At 48.3% G+C, this 16,031-nt stretch overlaps 1 protein-coding gene across 1 annotated transcript in view; it reads left to right on the forward strand.

Annotated features, from left to right (window-relative positions):
* Positions 1-581: 581 nt before the first annotated feature.
* Positions 582-16,031, forward strand: part of ARPP21 (cAMP regulated phosphoprotein 21) — a 168,550-nt gene continuing 153,100 nt past the window's right edge. The window contains exon 1 of the mRNA XM_078152002.1: positions 582-1,062. The gene's annotated coding sequence lies outside the window, so the exon portion shown is untranslated. The remainder of the gene's footprint in view (positions 1,063-16,031) is intronic.

Consider the following 16,031-nt stretch of genomic DNA (forward strand, 5'->3'; position numbering starts at 1 on the left):
TTCTCGATTTTCTCGCCCCAACTCGGGGGACAGTAGTAGCTGCTGTCAGGTGCTCTCCCCACCCTACTCCAGTGATTGTCCCCTGCCTCCCTTGAGCCTACAGCAGCTGGGGACAGAGTGGGTAAAGCTGAGAGTGAGGTTAATGCCATAAGTGGCAAGGCTGAGGAGGGCAAGGGAAAGCAGCTGCAGTCCCCGCCACCCCACCCCACCCCTCAAAATACAGCAGCTCCACGATAGTGGCGGCCCCTGTGGCAGGAGCTCCACATTGCCTCCAGGCTGGGGTGCAGCGCTAAGTGCTGCGTGGGAGGAGGGACCGGGAGGGAAAAGAGAGGGACGACAGAAAAGAGGAGGGGAGGAAGAGAGGGAAGGAGAAAAGCAGAGAGAGAGAGAGAGAGAGAGAGAGAGAGAGAGAGAGAGAGAGAGAGAGAGAGAGAGCGAGCGAGCCAGAGAGCCGCAGCCCCCAGACCAAGCAGGCGAGCCGCGGCTGGAAGCCCAGGAACAGGAGAGGGACGGAGATAAGCCTGAGCGGTGCAGAGGAGAGAAGAAGCCAAGAGAGAAGAGGGAGGGGGGGAGGGAGAGGAGGGCGAGGCGGCGCTGGCAGCCAGCACACAGCCTCGGACTGGCAGCTGGGCAGCCGCTGGGGAGGGGAAGGAGGGCCAGGAAAGGGTGAGGGCAGCGGATAATCGAGAGAGGCCGGGGTGCGAGGCAGGCGCAGACCAGCACACAGGGAGCCCCGGGCACACAAGCTGCCCCGCACATCCCGGGCGCCTCAGGAGCCGAGCCGGGGTGGCCATCGGCATCTCCCTCCACCGCAGTCCGAGGCCGGAGGAGCGCCAGCCGGGTGAGGAGCCAGCAAGCCAGGCAGCCAGCCGCCGAGCACGCCCGGCCGCCGGCCCGGCCGCCAGCGCCCGCTCCGGGAGCCAGTGTGTCCAGCAGCAGCCAGCCCCATCACCCTAGCCCTGTGTAGGGAACAAACAAACCGAGTCTCCCAGAGAGATCACGGGCGGAGCGAGCCAGGGCCGGACCGAGGCACCGACGGAACGCAGTTTCCGCATAGCCCAGGTAAGGGGGCCGCCCGCCTGCGCGTCAGCCCGCCTGTCCGCCCTCCTGTCCATCCATCCGTCAGTTCATCAGGCTGTCTACGTGCCTCAGTCCGTGTCTCTAGGTCCCTGCGCCTGCCCTGCCTCTCCCGGTCCCTGTTCCGCTGCCAGGGCTGCTCGAGCCGCCTCCGCCACTGCCTTTGTCTGCCTCCTTCCGTCTCCTTTCTGTCCCTTTGCCTTTCTCAGGGTTCGGGAAAATCACTTTGCTAGCCTCGGCCGACTCAGTGTGTGGTGTGTGTGTGTGTGTGTGTGTGTCCTAGCCGCCTACCTACGGGTCCCTTTAAGCACCCCCCAGAGAACCCCACAAAGCTCCCCAGACAGAATGGTTGGGGGCGGGGGCGAGAGTTGAAGAACGAGTCAGGGCTCTGCCCGAGCCCTGAAAAGTTGTCTAGTGTCTGGGGGAAGGGGGAGGGGCGCTGCAGGCGGGCCCCAAGGGACCTGCTGCCTCAGTGGTCGGCGTGGGAAGGGGGGGATGGGGTGAGCGACCGATGTCCCTTGTGTTTCCCACCAGCTCGAGGGGAAGCTCCCTGCCTTCTCTTTGTAACTCGGTGTAGCGTCTGCTGTTGTGTCTGGGGGACGCTGCACGCTGAGTTCCCTGCAGACATACTGAGAAAGTTTTCTTAGTTGGAGACTTGTCTGTCTACATGAAGCCAGGAAGATGAGGCCAAGGCTGGGGGCCGGGGGTCCAAGACCATAGTCCTTCTCTCGGAGGATAGAGGATCTATGGAACAAGGAAAGTGACAGAGAAAGGGAGTGGAAGGGAGGGCAAATGTCAGAGAGAGAGGGAGGGAGGCGCTGGGGCTTGAACCGAGCTAGGGCATAGCCCTGCCAGGGCATTCCGAGGTTTGCCTGGAACCTTAGGAAGGGAGGACAGCTGCAGGGCCGGGTTCCGAAGGAAAGCTACTGCTTGGCAGGCCCCAAATGACCCCCTCCGTACCTTCCTCTTGCCCCTTCCCCCTCCTCTCCCAGGATTCTAGTTCACCAAATTTCATTTAAATCGTGTAAGAGAATCTCCATCACGGAAAAGCACCCAGGAAGGATTTGGAGTTGGGTTGGGTTTGTCGTTTTGCAGATTCAAAGCTTAGACTTTTGATTGGGATTGAGGCAAAGAGACAGACAAATGTGAGTGAGATGAGTCTGGGCCACGCTTGGCCCACACTCCCCTACTTCATAGATCCTAGTTGCTTCCCACGTGGTTCTGGGTCCCCACACCGAAGTAGATCATTTCACCTTCAGGGAAGGTAATGCCCCTTCCAGTGCTCTTGGCTAAATCCAGAGAACTTTGGTCCTTATGAGTCAGCTAGTCCTTCCTGGGGCTTTTGGACTGGCTGGGGGTGGGAAGTAGGAGGCTAAGGCTGGCCAGGGCCAGGGGCAGCTGTCTCCAGATTGTATTGATTGTGGTCATCAGATCCTGCACTTCCTCTGGTAATTACATGGAATCCCATCCCTTTCCCTACTCACTAAACTAGATCACATAGAATGGCTGAGGGTGTAGGGATGGGGAGAGGTCTCAGCATTGGGAACTCTGAGATAATATTCCTCTCTGTGCAGTCCTTGTTATTCCTGCCTGTGTATGTGCCCTGTGTTTTCACCTTGTACGTGGTTTGCTTCCTCCTGGAGGAAAAAGAAAATGATGCTGGAAATCAGCTCCAGGCACCTTTGGGTTCCCAGTTCGTCTAGGTAGGTACCCAGGGGGCTGGGCTGCTATAGGTGCCCATGAGGGGATAATCACTAAAGATGACTTGGTCCATTGGGGAAAATAAAAAAAAAAAAGGATAGATTCCCCACGTCTGAAAGGGAGCTTTAACCCTACGCACATCCTGTCTGATGGCTTGAGAGAAACTGAAACAGAACTACCCCTGGAAACTGTCCTCTACTGTCTAAGTCTCTTCATGTCCCAGCAGACTTGTTTTGGTTTTGCTATTTGGTCCATTTTTGCCTTGGATGGATGTTGGTCTGAGTGTGCAAATTACCAATCTCCCAGTGACTTTGGTTCCCAGGTCCCATCTAAGCACGATTGCCTTGAGGATTCTGGGTCATTTGCCCTGTTAGAGCAGCCTCTACCTGGGTACTCTGGGACTTTCCAGTTTTGTTGCTCCCAAATGAAGGAACATTTCCTTCAATGCCCAAAGTAGGAAGCATCATGGACCAGCAAGGACTGTGAGATACCATGGGGTGTGTAGATGAGAGGCAATTCCCATATCCATCAGTCCTCTGGAGCATTGTGTAAAATCACTTGAATCCTGTGAAAGTCATGAAAAATCTCAGATGAGGTGGAGAGGCCCATGGAGTTTTACAGCAAACTCCACCCCTAACCCCACCTCTGTACTCTCTCACCACACACATGAAAAAAAAAGTTTAGAAGAAATTCATGTTTTGTGGTGTGTGTGTATGTGTGTGTGTGTGTGTGTGTGTGTGTGTGTTTGTTCTGAAAAGTTCGGCTAACTGAAGTGGGGCCTTCAGTACAGGTATACAAAACCAGACATGGTGTTTTCCCTTCAAGGTCTAGGGCATGGGTCCTTGAGTCCAGGTGAGGAGTGAAGTTTGTGGTCTAGGTGAGACACCTTCTTTCTGGTCCTATGGAATATTTTAGGACAAACTGAGAAATTATAGCAACCTCAAGCAGCTTGACACATGTGACTTTCCTCCTCTCCTCTCCTCTTTTCTCCTCAATGCTGAGGGTTTTGAGAGTAAGCCATCAAACCAGAAAGATTTCCTTAAAGTTGAAAGAAGATTCTGAGGCTCCCTCTCTTCCCTCCCCACCCTTACTGAAGAATTATAAATTCTCTCCTCCAACACCTTTTTTTGTCACAGTTAGACATTCCAAAGATGGATGTAGCTGCCCTAGCCAGGAGCCATTTTGCTTTTTGTGACACAGACTGGGGCAGGGAGGAGAGGTGTTCACCAAACCTCAGAATCACACGAATGAAATGTTAAAGAGATTGGCATATTGGCAGTATCTCCATCCTTATAGATCAGGTGGAAAAGGTTCTATTGGCACTAATAGTCCATTTTAGCAGGATACTATTGGGGGAGACTGTTTCTTTGTTGGGAAATACCTGGTAATGAAATATCAGAGTAATTCTAAGGAAAGGCAAGCTGTCCCCAAAGAGAAAGGATGATGAATTTGAAGTTAACTTTGTGCCTATTTCTGCCAACCAGAAAAATGTTCAATGTGTTTTATCCTTTAAATTATGTCCAGGTACAAATGAATGCTGATGATTGAGAATGAACCAAACCAGCAACCCTGTGTGAAATGCACTGCAGGGGGCAGGGAGGGGGGAAGTCAGAGGAGGGGGTGGCTTTTGTAGGTTCAATACACAAACCTTCCAATGGGAGGAGGGGAAAACAACAGACCAACCGGGTCCTGAGACTTGGCCACTTTAAAAATGAAACTGACAGGCATGCAGAGTCAAGTTCTGACCCCTTGTTCAGGCCTGAGGAGTCATTGGGCATTTATTTTCCCTGAGGTCAAGGAGAATTTTGTCTTCAGAGAGGAAAGACAATCTCATACCATGTGCCCAGCACTGAGAGACATGGAAGTGAAATGTGAGCCCCTATCGCCTCCGAGGTGATGGCCCCTGAGCAGCTGCATTCATACACACACACACACACACACACACACACACACACACACACACACACACACACACACATGGATGTGACAGCATGGGACTCTACTTTTTCTGAGGCCATGGCAAGGTATTGTCTAAATGGTGAGAGTCAGTACTGTGCTGGCATTGGGCTCACCAGCCTAACAGGAGTAGGTAGCTGTGAATGATAATCATGGAGGCTGGCTTATTTCACATCCTGGAATGGCAAACTGGAGCGGTGTGCTTGGTGTGGAGAGGATCTAGTCTAACTCACTTATGTGGAATTTGTCCAAGTGGTCCCTCTTTCCTTATATTCAGGAATGGTCATTTTGGAGAAAGCATCTTAGTATACAGCATCCCAGAAACCAAAGGGCGTTTTTCATTCTCATATTTAAAATAAAATATGAACAGCAAGAATGAAATGATTGTGTCCATACTGGCCACCTGAAAGGCCTGCTCTTACTGCAGAAGCAGGTCAGCTCCACATGTGGGGCCTGGACCCTTGTCTCCTAAGGTACCTGTGGTGGTACTATCCCTTTTTCCTGCCTAACATGGGTTTGATTATGCCAAGTCTTAATGCCCTGATTTCCCAGAGACTTTTACATTGACATCCATTTCACCTATCTTTGATTAAGCCTGAGCCTCATGGCTGAGCAGCTGGTGACAAGTTTTTCCATGTTATAGCTGCCCTGTAATATGATAAGTGAACATGGCCTGTGTGTATCATGTGTGTGTGTGTGTGTGTGTGTGTGTGTGTGTGTGTGTGTGCTCATCCTTCCACAATGCCCTAGATGAGAAGAGGAAGTGGCCGTGGTCTGCTTGCACAGCTTTTTACTGGCTTGTGGCCAGTGCTGGGGTCTTCTTAAAGCCAGAGCATCACCCCCTCACCCAGCCCCGAATAGGGCAATGGGAAGAGGGAGGCAGGTGAGACACTGTCACTCTGAAGCTCCCAGAAGCTACAGCTCAGTCTCAGTGATACAGACAAAGCTACAGACCTAGTGGATATGGAAAGAAAGTGGGAGAAAAAGCTGGGGCACCTGGCACAGCTATCCCCTTCAGGTACCCATGCTGGGCTCTGGACTTGGCCAGAGAACACAAATCAAACAATTAAAGGGGGCTCTGTGGCTTCATACATGAATGCATGAATCAATGAATGAATGAGAAAGCATTTATTAAGCATTTACTGTGTGCCAAGCCACTGTATTGCATTCCTTGATATGATTTGTGATTTCAGCCACTTTGCCTGACTGAATTCCCATTGTGAGGAGCATCTGCTTCCACAGGAAAGAAGGGGCTTCAGTCTTCGGGAAGTGTCCACCATGAACCAAATAACCCTTCTCAGCACTTGCTTCCTTCTTTTCATTTTTTACTTTTTTATTTATCCAGTGTTTCCAAAAATCTTGTCCCTGGCAAATCATTCAACAAATTCTATGAGGAAAGCAGCTGGGTCTTGGGACTGAACAGGAGCCCCTTCCTAAATGTGCTGCCTTTGAAAGTGATACTCTGAGGTGTGAAGCCATTCAGACAATGGCATTTGGAAAGGGGGCTTCAAATTTCCACCCCCTGCAGGTGGAATCGGGGTTGTGTAAGAAAAGAAGTGGAGGGGCTTGGTGGGAGATGGGTGGATGAGAGGAACTGAAATAGATGCATTTTTAAAATTAGAATTATTTTGTTCACATTTAAACATGCAAAACACACATTAGAGAATTGGTTTATTTTCTGTCCAAAATTATGCAGTCACGAACGTTTTTTCTGCGTATTATTCCTTTGAATGGAACATCTACTGAGCCAGGCACTATGCTTACGTAGCAGACCGCCCCCCCCAACACTTCCTGAGCAAATGCCCGGGGCACACAAGCACTTCCACCCTTACCCGCTGCCCGAAGCGCTTGGAGCTCACTTGCGGGTCATTGTCGGGGTCTTTCGATAGCCGGCAGCTCTGATATCTCGTGCCGCAAAAGCAGTCATTGTTCCTTTTCCACGGAGGTCTTTTTTGTCGTATGTTTCTTCATTTGACACTAAATAGTGTGCGGTGAAAATAAAAAGCACGTACTGAAGACAGAGATAGGAGCTGTTCGCATAAACTTTGCATAATTTTCTTGCAACTGCTAAGAACAAGCTGTTAACAGTAGCAAACCGCGGCCTTTCAAGCGGGCACTCCGAGCCAGGTGAGCAAAGCCCCTCGCCTTCCTAGTCTCCTGGCTCCTTGCAGCCTCCCTGGGGGCGGGAGCATTGTTGTCGCTGCGATAGAGGAGGGGCCTGAGGCCCGGGGAGGTTAAGGGATTCGAACAGTTCTATTGCAAGGCAATGACTAGGCTGACATTCCAGCGGCCGCGGACTCGCTGGATTCCAGAGCTCTCCCCTAAGGCCCTCGGCTCCGGATGGAGTTTCAAGCTCAAAATGATCCTATTTCTCAGCAACCCCGAAGCACGAGAGGAAAGCTGGATAACATTATTGTTACTGTCGTGGTCGTCGTTGTTGTTAATCAGCGATATGTTCTCGTATAAGCCCCAAGGACCGAAGTCTAGAAAGTAGTGAGTGCAGCCCCAGCCAAGAGCAGACCAGTCCTGAACAAAGCCTTTGGGCCTGAAGCTCTGCATTCCAAGGCCAAAAGCAGAGTGGAAGTCTGAGAGCGCCTGTTTTGTCTTTTCATCCTGATGGAGCCGCTCCCTCTGCTCTCCTTGGCAAAAAAGTACCCTGCCAGAGGTGGGCATTGTGGTGGGAGGGGAGGAGGGAGAACTGGGGGAAGGAGGTCCAGGTTGTTGGGGTGGGTGATAGGGGATGGGGAGGGATATCCTGAGGCATTTGTCAAGGAGCCTAAGCCCACTGGGAATGGAACATAGAATCTGTCCTGGTTGGAAGGAAATGAAGATGGTCTTTCTGATGCAATGGTTGGACCCCCATAGCAGCTAGTCTTTGCTTGTCATTATAGGAATGTATTGGTGAGGAAATACCTTGTTGTTTTATTTCATTTCTGGGATTTTCTTGTCCAAGGAAGACTTTGGGGGAAGAGGGGAGGCATTGTTCTTTGATGCGTTTGCTGTTGCTTGCCTGCTCACCAGAACCCTTGGGCAGGACAGACCCAATCCTCTTTTAAGGAGACTAAATAAAAATTTCCACCCGAAATGCAGAAGCCAAGAAGGGCTGCAGAATAGAGGCCTAATGAGTCATTCCACCAGCATTGGCAAAGGATGGCATCTTCTCTGAGAAAGTGGGGAGGAGGGAGAAGAAGAGGGCAGGAAAGGGAGTGGACGCTTCGACTTCAGCCATTTTGGCTGGGGTTGAGTGTCGTTTTGCCAGATTAAGCTAAAGGGCCATGATTTGGAAACCATGAAAAATGGCATGCTTATCTGTGCAACCATATTTCTAAGTAGAGTATTTTTATGGGAAGGTAAATATGCAAATCACAAATCTGCTGCAAGAGACAATATGAAGGAACAGTGAAATTGTGTAGAGTTAGAGATTCACTTAGTTGGAAATGTTTTTGGGGCCATAAGGGCTTTTGGAGCAATCTGCCAGAGAGAGAGGTGAGCTGCAAAGACAATGCCCCCAACTCTAACGGGGAGCCATCCAGCAACACATCCCATAAAAGTCTCTGGAGTTGAGTCTGGAAAGAATTGCCAAGATTAATTCTGGGGGAGGGGGAAGCCCCCTAACATGGGATGTGATGTTCCTGAAGTCCTGTACTTGTCAGGTGCTTCGTAAATACCAGAGGGATGAGTTGAACAAAGCCCACCTAATGCTGCCGTCTGTTTGTTTTTTTTTTCTTTTCTTCTTCTTCTTTTCTTTTTCTTTTTTTTCCTTTCTTCTTTTTTTTTTTTTAGGCAATTGGGGTTAAGTGACTTTCCCAGGGTCACACAGCTAGTTAAGTGTCAAGTGTTTTGGTCTGAGGCTGGATTTGGACTCAGGTCCTCCTGACTTCAGGGAAGGTGCTTTATCCACTGTGCCACCTAGCTGCCCCCGTCTGTTTGTTATTGACATACAACAGAGGCCTCCAGAGTCCTCAAATCTATTCTGGATGGGCAGCTGTCCACATGGGGATCATTAAAGCAGCAAAGTCCACATCTTGGAGCTCAGCTCTTCGGAAAGAGTAACAGACAGGCAATGGTAAATTGATTTAATATTACAGAATAAGATTTTTTTTCCCTGTATACCGCAAAAGATGACAAAGAGTTAGGATAATGGAAACCAGAAAGGGATCTGGGGAATTGATTATTTTTTCTTTATAATTTGCTCCCAAAGAGAGTCTTACAGAATCATTGCAATATTTTGATTGTTTGGAAACTTGAAAGTCAACAACCAAATAGGGGCATTCAATTTTCTGAAAAGGAAATCTCCAAGAAAGATGTCAGGGGATCCCCAAGAACCTATAGCCATTTGACATGATGCAGAGAGTCACTGACTAACTGGATAGCCATGGACAAATCATTTCTTCTGTGAGAGATTTTTTTTCTCCCTCAACAAAATATGGCTTCATTTACAGGAATATTGAGAAGGCAAGTGGGAGAATGTTTCTAAGCATTGTGGACCCTTTGGAGAAAGGATTACTTTTTTTTTGTGGGAGCCAGGATTTCAGATGTAATTTCCTGGTTTTCCTCCATTTTTCCCTGTGAGATTTCAGTGGTTAAGGAGTAAAGGTTGCTCCACACCAAGTTGGTGTTTGGCCTGGGATTAAACTGGCTTCTGTCTGTATCTAAGTGGACCCTTGCTGGTGTGACTGAAGGTCCAGTGCTAGCCATAGTAGCCTTCTCTCTGGATAATACTCTTATGGGAAGCATGGACAGTGCTGGAGTGGGTGTGGAGCATGCACCAGAACTGACTTTGGTCCTGATTTAGGAAGAAAGCAGACAAAATGTACTTCAGTGACTTCAGAATAGGATTTGCAGAATGGGATCCCCACCTTCCTGCTGGCCTCCTCCCCACCCCCTATATACATGGGCTCTGGTTGCCAAGAACTGTCAGACAAGGAGGTCTTGCAAGGCATCACCAGCACATCCATCACCATCCTCTTTACAGGGACACTTGCACGGAGCCAGCAAGACTCCTCTCATCCAGGCAGTGAGTCACTGGCCAAGCCAAGATGGAGAGCTCAGGTTCAGGTCAATTTCCAGACACAACACAGCTTTGGCTCTCTCCCACCTTAACAGCCGGAACCAGGGCTTGGTGTTTTCTTTCTATTTTCCTCTGTTCCAGTCCATGTTCCCAGAGCTCTGCAGTGCCAAACTATGGGCACACTGATCTTATAGTAACACCTGATTCATTTCCATGGGGCAATGTCCTCCCTCTGCATCAGGCTGAGGCCATCTCTCTCACTCAGGAGGAGCAGGCACACTAAATTCCATCCCTCTTTCTACCTGAAGTTCAGAGGTTAGCTGCTGACAGTTGTCTGTACACATGAAGATAAGGACACCTTAATTAGCACTGTGAGGAGATTAGTTTTGGGTGGAGGAAGGGACAAGTAATAATAATATCCCTCCAGCTTTGAATTCTACCATCTTATGGCTTGTGGGCTAGTGGAGGAAACCCTGATATTTGAAACATTTGTTGGCAGTTTAAGGCTGAGAGCTGGGCATTCAGACTTAGGGCTTGTAGCCTAAGCATCTTTTACCCACTTGCCAATTGACTTTTAAGGTTTCCAGTCTGCCAGAAGCAAAGAGCATCTACCTATGGGATTTGTAAAGGGGAGACGAAATGCACCTGAGATTTACAGGAACCAATCTACCAGCTAAGAACAAAAGCACAGCCACAAATCCACTAGACTGATGAATTCCAACTATTCAGAACCACAGTGAAAGTGGACAGAGGAAGTAGAGAGGCAAGAGAGAAGCTGAGCCTCCTGAGGCAGAGGCAGAAGCCTGGGGCCTGGACATAGATGTTCTGGCTTGCAATTTTGCCTCTGATACCTACTACTTCAGTGATCTTTAGGGCCACTTATCATTTCGTGGCCTCAGGCTTTTCATCTCTAAAATGGAAATGGGGTGAGTCAAAGAAGAGATCATTGTTACATTCTTTTTCAGCTCCCAGTCTTGTTTCCCCAAAGCATTTCTCCTCCCTTCTGTCCTTTTCATTTTGCTGTTATTGGCTATAAAGCAGCATGACTGATTTTTCACCCTATTGGTTTTCTCCAGCTTCAAATGATGGATATAATGTGTTATTTGTAAATATTTTATCTGTTGATGGAGTCAGTAGAATGAGGATTATACTTAATTAAGATGTCTGTTTTGGCCAATTTTGGAAGCAGATATGGGCCCCACTTCCCTGGTAGTGGATAAAGTGGAAATCTTAAAAAGAAATACATGTGAAAGGATATGATACTGTTAGTACCATGTACCTGAGTAGATCCATAGTTCCTGTCTTTGGGCTATCCCTGAAGAGCAGGATCTAGGATCTGAGCACCCCAATTGAGAGACAGGGGGCCATGGAATGTTGGCACACCCACCAAGACTTTGGGATCTCCCAGCTGATCCAGGAGCCAGTTTGAGAAAGCTCAAGTGTCATCTTTGACCCAAATGTTTAGGCTACTTATTCAGTCAGTAAGTATGATCAGAGTGAACTTCAGACTGGGGACATTAGCTACATAGCACAGTGGGTTGAATATTGGACCTGGAGTCAGGAAGACATTAATTCATCTCATACACTTACTAGCTTTATGAGTCTTTTAACCATTGCCTGCCTCAGTTTCCTATTCTATAAAAAGGGGATAATAATAGCACCTTCTATTAGGGTTGTTGTAAGGATCAAATGAGATAATATTTGTAAAGTGTTTCACATACATTAATCAATGTTAACCAGTATTATTATAATTACAGCTGGCTTCCTTCCCTCAGGCTGTCCCTCCCCACTTCTGCTCTTGCAGTTTCTGTTTAGGAACCACCTCCATCAGAGACCATTTCTGATTCCCTCAAGCTTAGCATTCTCTAGCACCCCAAGTTCACTTCTCCCCAAGAAAATCACCCTTATCTACTTATCTGTGGACCTGTTGTGCCCCCTCTGCTCACCCACAATGGAGCATACAGTCTTCCAAGGCAGGATGACAGCTCTCTCAATTTTGTCTTTGGAGTGGCAAAACCTAGCATGGCTCTTAGCACACAGTAGGTAGTTAATAAATGCTTGTTGACTGACCATTTGATAGGGGCCAATAAGAGAGGGTTGCCACCATAACTGCTTAGCTTGCCTCACTGACAAGGGCAGAGAAAACCTCAAAACCTGTTAACTGGGGAAGGCTAGTGCAGACCAAGTGGCAGGATGGAATATGAGGTAGGAGAGGTACTCTACCTAAATCACCCTCTGGCCCACTGAGGCTTCTCAGGAGCACCTGGAAATGGGACAGGTAAGTTTTGCCTTATCTATCACACTGTGTCACCATATGGGTTCACCGTGTACATCTAGAACAAGACAGAGGACACAGTTTGTTCACCTAGGTAGGCAGCATTCACATATCAACTCTAGGACAAAAGGCCTGCCTAACTGTCCTGTAAAATTGTGAGCCATGCCTGGGCTCTGGCTTTCTAGAACATGTCCTCTAAAATCAGGCCTCCTGACAGTGAAGGAAGTGTGTCCTTTCTCTCTGGGCTCTTTAGTGTCTGTGGGGCAATTTACTGCACAACAGTCTCTGTAGCCACAACTCCAGAGAGAAGGCAGTCCACTTGGTGGAGCTGTCATTATAAAGAAAAGATTCTGTTTTATTCCTTTTCCAAGCCTTCATGTGCCAGGCAAACTGGGAACTGTGCATACTGGAGACTCAGCAGCCTTTCTGAGGCTTCCAGGAGTTGTATCCATCCCATGCTGTCAAATTCTCTGAGTCTGGAAGCCAATAGCCCTTGCCTAGAGAAGGGGGAGAGCTAGGGCATACTGGTGGGGTTCAGGGGCTAGGATCAGGAACCCAGTTTTCTCATGCAGGCTCTACCACTCACTCATTCTCTGGTGTCACAGAAACCATTAACCAACAGCAACATAATGATACCTAGAACTTATGTAGTGATTTAAGGTTTATAAAGCTCTCAACTGAGCTTCACAACAATCCTGGGCTTCTAGTGTTAGCCCCATTTCACAGTTGATGAGGTGAGGTTGGAAGGAACTCAAGAGAGAGGCTGGGCTGGGTCTATAGATCTAAAAGCAATCTTTTCAGGGGTGAGAACTGAACTCATGGGAGCTGATAAAGTCACCAAGTAAGAGTAAGAGTGATAGAGAAGAAAAGAGAAGAGATGGGAAAAGGAATGGAGAGAAGAGGAGAAGAGAGGAGAGGAGAGGAGAGGAGAGGAGAGGAGAGGAGAGGAGAGGAGAGGAGAGGAGAGGAGAGGAGAGGAGAGGAGAGGAGAGGAGAGGAGAGGAGAGGAGAGGAGAGGAGAGGAGAGGAGAGGAGAGGAGAGGAGAGAAGAAGGCCTAGCATAAACACTTGTGGTATACTTACCAAGGAGCATGACATGAAAGATGAACCAGACACTGAGAAGAAGTAGCAGAGAGAAGGCAAGTAGGAAGAGAACAAAGAGAGAGGAGTGTCAGAAAAACACAGAGGAGAGATGATCCAGGAGGAGAGGATGATCTCCAGTGCTAGATGCTGCAGAGGGATTGAGAAAGATTAGAGCTGAGAAAAGCCCACCAGATTAGGCAAGCACTAGTCTGCTGGTGTCAAGCATGGTGCTACACACTCTATGTACCACCTGCTCTAAAATTCCTGCTACTGGGGAAGGTTCAGAATGATTGCTTGAGCTCAGGCATTCTGAGCTGCAGTGGGCTAAAGCCAATCAGGTGTCTTCACTAAGTAGGACAGCAGTGCGGTTGCATTAGGAAGCAGGGACCATGAGGCTACCTAAGGAGAGGTGAACTGACTGAGTTATTGAAGTGGATCATGTCTAACACTCACAGTGGTGAGCCATGAGATTGGGTCAGTTCATGATAGCTGAACTTCCAGCCTGGGCACTTTAGGAAGATCCAATCTCAAGAAAAAAAAAAGAGTCCATTGGTAACTTTGAAGAATACAGTTTCAGTTCAATCATGAGGTTAGAAGCCAGATAACAAAGGGTTAAGAAGTGAGCATAGCAGAAGTGGCCTCGGTAAATGTTTAAAACAAATAAAAAGCCTTTTCTTTCCTGGAGGATGAAAAATATAGAGCGATAACTTGTGGGACCCTTGGATAGTCTTTCCCAGTTTTACTCTATTTCTGTCCTGTGCCTCCGTACCATAGGGCTCTCCTCTCCTCTCCTCCCCTCTCCTCTCCTCTCCTCTCCTCTCCTCTCCTCTCCTCTCCTCTCTCTCTCCCTCCCCTCTCCTCTCCTCCCTCTCTCTCCTCTCCTCCCCTCCCCTCCTCCCCTCTCCTCCCCTCTCCTCCCCTCTCCTCTCCTCTCCTCTCCCCTCCCCTCCCCTCCCCTCCCTTCCCCTCCCCTCCTCTCCTCTCCTCTCCTCTCCTCTCCTCTTCTCTTCTCTCCATTCTTTTTCTCATCTCTTCCCTTTTCTTCTCTCTCACTCTTACTTGGTGACTTTATCAGTTGGATTCACTCTTTAACCAAGTTCTTTTAGAATTAAGATGTGCCAGCATTAAACAAGAAAGCCACTCTTTAATCTTCTAATAGGTGGTCAACAAGCATTTGGTGGGTGCCTACTATGTGCCAGGCACTGTGCTAAGTATTAAAGATACAAAGAAAGACAAAAACAGACCCTGCTTTCAAGGAGCTCATAATCTAATCTAATCTGCAAATAAGATGCAGACAGGATGAATTGGGGTGGTCTCAAAGGGAAGGCACAAAGATTAAGGGAACCTGGGAGAGGCTTCTTGCAGAAGGTGGGACTTTAACTGATATTTGAAGGAAGCCAGGGAAGCCAGGAGGTGGAGATAAGAAAGGAGGCCGTTCTAGGCATGGGTGACAGCCAGTGAAAATACTTGGAATTGGAGACCGGAGTATCTTGTTCAAGGAATAGCATGGAAGCCAAGGTCACTGAATTGCAGAGTACATGGAGAGAAGTATGAGTAGGAAGACTGAACAGATGGGAATGGGGGCAGGTTATAAAGGACTTTGGATGCCAAACAGAGGATTTTATATGTGATCTTGGTGGTAAGAGGGAGCCACTGGAGTTTATTGAATGAGGAAAAGGGTAATATGGTCAGACCTGTATTTTAGGAAGATTAACTCAACAGCTGAGTGGAAGATTGACTGGAGTCAGGGAGACCAACCAGTAGACTATAGCCATAGCCCAAGTATGAGATGGTGAGGGTTTGCATCATGGGAGTTATAGTAGCAGAAGAGAGGAGGGGATATATATGAGAGATGTTATAAAGGTAGACATGAGGGGAGTTGACTACTGATTGGATGTGGAGGCAGGTTGAGAGAGAGTGAGGAGATGAAGATGGCACTTGGATTTTGAGTCAGGGTGACTGGAGAAAAGGTGGTGCTCATAGCATAAACTTTCCACTGGCCTTTACTTCCCCAAAATGATTTCTAAAAGAAATCCTATAGCAAGAATTGAATACAAAATGGTGTCTTGTAACAAGTCCTCACAGCTCTAGCACACCTAGATCATACTTTCACGTGCAGGAGGAGCTCATGTTCCTTCTTCCTGGGAATTGGACTATTTTTACAAGAAAGGGAGAGGGTTCAATGATGTTTGCTAGTGTCTAGGACCCCTTTCATTGATTTTTTGTCAATACTAGTGGAGAAGCTACTGGCCTTCCCAGATCTCAAAGAGCTGGGAGGAAAATGGAATGTACTGACTGCAGCAGTAGCACAACTATCGCGGATGAGGGCCCTGCTCGCTCTCATGTCAGGAAAGACAGGCAGCCTAACTCTATACAGCATAAAAGCCCTGCAAAACCCAGAAGAATGCAGAATGACTCAACATGCTGAGGTCACAGAAGCAGTTGGAGACTCTGCCTAACTGAGTCCTCTACAGAACTCTGCTGCAACCTGGTGTGGATAATCAGTATGTGGATTCTCCACTTGGCAGTTGATTCCAGGGAAGTTATGAAGTATTATTGACTGCTGTCCAAAGCTTACCAGAAATGCTGTGGGCTTCTTTGATTGTCATCATGGTCACCTGGTGCCTGCTCACAGTGCTGTATTCTTAGGGTGGCATGCTTCAATATATGAGTCGAGTCACAGAGAACATCTGAGAATGCTGTATCCTGGGGCTGAGGGTAGGCTAGGTGGTTTGGCTGTCCATGTTTTATCCTGACTATCAGAATAGATTGGACTAAGGAAGCACCCCCTTTCAGGGAAAACAGAAGGGGCCAATACAGGAAACTTCCCAGTGAGTGCCCACATGGGGGAGCCACAGGCTCCTCCTCTTCTGGAGAAAATGGGGTTTGGGGCAGCAGGGATATTTTAAGGAGCAGAAGGATCTTGGT

Source organism: Phascolarctos cinereus, unplaced genomic scaffold, assembly GCF_003287225.1.
Source record: "Phascolarctos cinereus isolate Bilbo 61053 unplaced genomic scaffold, phaCin_HiC Scaffold_4;HRSCAF=312, whole genome shotgun sequence".
In the NCBI taxonomy this organism is placed as follows: domain Eukaryota; kingdom Metazoa; phylum Chordata; class Mammalia; order Diprotodontia; family Phascolarctidae; genus Phascolarctos; species Phascolarctos cinereus.